The sequence below is a fragment of the Atta cephalotes genome, assembly GCF_000143395.1.
Source record: "Atta cephalotes unplaced genomic scaffold scaffold00029, whole genome shotgun sequence".
Taxonomy (NCBI): Eukaryota; Metazoa; Arthropoda; class Insecta; order Hymenoptera; family Formicidae; genus Atta; species Atta cephalotes.
This window is the reverse complement of record NW_012130093.1, coordinates 2,567,142-2,571,163: the sequence shown is the minus strand read 5'-3', so window position 1 is coordinate 2,571,163 and position 4,022 is coordinate 2,567,142. Positions and strand designations below refer to the sequence as shown.

Genomic DNA, 4,022 nt, shown 5'->3' with positions numbered 1-4,022 from the left:
AGAGAGAGAGAGAGAGAGCTAGAATATGTGGCTTACTGGTGATAGGATTGATGAATGGCACTCTGGACGTAGTTCTCAGTGATGGAGTTCATGTCTGGCTCGAAAGATGACATGGCTCGGAGAGCTATTGGAGCTGGACTTCATACGTGAACACTAACTCGAAAGTTACAAAAATTAGATCGAAATGAGCCTAGAGCGAAAAAGCCCGAGGGCTCGAGAACTCGCGAGAGACAATCAAAGAATGATTGAGAAGTGCCCAGGAATGCCCAAGGAATGTCCAAAGAATGTCCAAGTAATGCGCAGAGTTTTACAAAAAAATTGCCGTTTAATATAAGGATATTTTTAGAGGAGAAAGTTTCGAAAATTGATTAGTCGAATTCGAATTGATTCGGATATAGGTTTTGATAATTGGTAGGATTCTCGTTTTTTGATTCAAGATTTAGAATACGTTTTGTGGAAATAAAGGATGTTGACCGGAATCTATAATGTGGAAAAGTCTCAATTCTTAATTCTATGACCTTGGAATTTATGAGAAAGCGCGCATGCAGTACGTCAAGAAAGCACACGTGCAGCGTCGGTACCGAACTACCAAATACCTTCCCTTGAATGTCACTTCTTAGATTTTATGATCACGGACTCGTCAGAATCATTTGCGATGTGATCGTTAAAAGATGTCTTAGAGCTGGTTTTACGCTCCTAAATAACATATTTATTATTATTTTAGCCGCAGTCCGAAGGGCAAAGACTCAATGTTCTTTCGGTCCTATCGCTCACATACGTGCACCAGTTCACCGCTGAACGACATTTATGAGGATGTGGGTTCTACTGGATTCTTCGTTTTAGTTTGTGGGAAAAGAAAATTTCTAGTTTTTCTAGGCTGTAATGGCTCAATTTGTTCGTTATTCGTAATTGTCTCTATATTTCAACGAACTCTAAATCTCCACGAAAGAAAAGAATCGTGGAGTCTGCTGGACGTAATAGAAGTAATTAATTTATATACTCTTTATATAGAAAAACATTGAACATTACAAAAGATGTGATATTAATAAATATAAAATAAGAAAAAACATAATCCGCTGGATATTGTAAACACAAATATTAAATGAGTAGATCGATAAAAAAAACGAGCAAAGAAAAGATTTTAATTTAAACTAATTTAAACTATATTATCTAATTTAATTTAAACTACATTATTTCTTTATTTACAATTAACTAGTATTTGATGTCATAAAAAATCTATGGAACGTTTCGAATATACTACGTCTTCATCAATTAAAATGAAAAAAAATATAGATTTAAATTAATACGCAATGTTGCACACGTTGGATAAATTTTAAGTATAAAAGATACAAAATATAGAGTTATGTCGCAGTTAATTACAGTAATTACGCAATATATGATCTACAAAAATTATCGAACTATTTCTTCGTTAAATGGTGAAAATGAGCGAAGTCAAGTTATAAGAAAATTATGAAATCAAAAGGCTATTTATATGTTTTTCAATATATAAAAGATTATATAAAAAGATTAAGTTAATTATGAGGTAAAAGAATTAAAAATTAAGTGGAATTTACAATTATAAAACGCCTCGGTTAATGATGAGAACTCGTGTTATACTTAGCGCTAACAGGCAAATGCAAAGGATATGTCGATGATGTTATTTATGTTGAGTATAATAAGATCATCAAAACACTTTTATATATAATTATTTTGAAACCGATTTTAATAAACAGCTATATGAAGCATCCAATCTCTCGGTATCTTTTTGTAAATTTATGCCTTTTTCCTGTTCTTTAATACAAAGCATTCCGAAATGAACCTTTTATTATAATTATGTTCGAAGAATGATTTTAACATTGTTCCAATCAAAGGAATGATTGAAATTCATAACATGTTTTGAGATTACCGAGTACTTCGACGAATCACATCATCGTAATAGTGTTAATGTGTTCATTAATACGAATTTTAGCCGCAGTCCGAAGGGCAAAGACTCAGTGTTCCGTCGCTCACGCACGTGCACCAATTTTTAGTTTATCGCTGAGCGACATTTACGAGGAGGTACTGGATTCTTCATTTTATTTTGTGGAAAAAGAAAAAATTTGTAGTTTTTCTAGGCTGTAATGGCTCAATTTGTTCTCGAATAAAACTTAATTATCCAATTCAATTAATAATAGTTTTTATTTTTCTTCAAGGATATTTTTATTGAAGATCTTCTTATTCCAATCCAAGTAATAGCAATTTTAATTATCTGTCAAAAATTATTACTCTTCGAAAAAAAATTAATGTATCAAATGTAAAATTAAAACCTAGATACTACAATTTTACCATAATTAATCAAGTTAAATTCTATTAAATTAATAAGTAAAACACGAAAGATATTATCTTTTGTTATTTACTTAACTCTAATGATATGTATCATTTATATAAAAGATTTGATATCAACAATTGGCATCAAGTTAAATTCCATGTAATTCGGATACCAAATTAAATAAATAATATTAACTTTAATGATATCATTCTTATAAAAGATTTGAAATCAAGAAATGGTACTGAGTTAAATTCCATATCAAATTAAAGAATACAATCCGTAATTGCATTATCTTGTCCATTCAAGCGTTATCATAAAAAATTGAAGGAGTAAACACTTGGCGCTGCTAAACCACGGTATGACATAGTGCTAGAAACATAAATGTAAAATGAGAAACATTTTCATAATAGGAAAGTATCTAGCGTAGATATATATAAATTTAAATTTATTTATTTAAATTTAAATTTAGATAAGTAGATAAATAAATTTGGATTTATAAGACTTGTGTTAAGAAAAAGAAAAAAGAAATAACAGTAAATTCTATTTTTATTTACTGTATAAAAAAACATTTAGAGTAAGTTCATTATTATTAGGTGTACAACTTTGCTTCCGCCGTTTTCCTATAGATGGCTTTAGCGGTAAGTGGTGGTCGAAATAAATAGATCATAGACGTCATACAATAAACTTGGGCATCTGTCAACATAACTCCATAGAAACATTAGTCGATTTGTGTCTGCATCATAAAGTTATTCTCGATTGAAAATGTCAGTTTACGAGCCAAATTCTCGTCATTTGCGGGAGGTTTTAATTTTTTGCTTCAATATGAAGAAATCTGCGGCTGAGGCTCATCGAATGCTCTCAAATATTTATGGTCGCGTGAGGCCGCTACGTGAGGCCGCTACGTGAGGCCGCGCGTGAGGCCGCTATTAGTGAAAGAACGTGTCGTGAGTGGTTTCAACGCTTTAAGAACGGTGATTTTGACGTCCAAGGTCATGCTCTGTATTTGGTGGGACCAGCTCGGCGTAGTGTATTATGAACTGTTAAAAACGACTGAAACAATCACAGGCGATCGGTATCGAACGCAATTGATGCGTTTGAGCCGAGCATTGAAAGACAAACGGCCGCAATACAACGAGAGACACGATAAGTGATTTTGCAGCATGACAATGCTCGACCCCATGTTGCGAAAGTGGTTAAGACATACTTGGAAACGTTGAAATGAGAAGTCCTACCCCACCCGCCGTATTCTTCGTTGCTCCCTCTGACTATCACTTGTTTCGATCAATGGCACACGGCCTGACCAGCACTTCCGGTCTTATGAAGAAGTAAAAAATTGGATCGATTCGTGGATAGCCTCAAAAGATGACAGTTTTTTCGACGCGGGATTCGTACGCTACCCGAAAGATGGGAGAAAGTAGTGGCCAGCGATGGACAATACTTTGAATCATAAATGTATAACCAGTTTTTTTACAATAAAGCCTCGAATTTCGGAAAAAAAAACGGCGGAAGCAAAGTTGTACACCTAATACATTAAAATTATAATTATCTTTTATTATTTATTTGTTCAACTGCTATTATAATTTTTTAATTGCTTTTATAGTTTTTATTATTCGATCCAGCAGCGCCAAGTGTTTACTTCTTTAACTTTTTATGATAATACTTGAATAAATAAGCAATTACAGATTGTATTCTTTACTTAATTTGATATGGGATT

At 32.8% G+C, this 4,022-nt stretch overlaps 1 protein-coding gene across 1 annotated transcript in view; it reads left to right on the top strand.

The window, feature by feature from the left end:
• LOC105620819 (prominin-like protein) overlaps positions 1–4,022 on the top strand; it is a 271,180-nt gene that overhangs the window by 128,408 nt on the left and 138,750 nt on the right. The gene's annotated exons all lie outside the window — the stretch shown is intronic.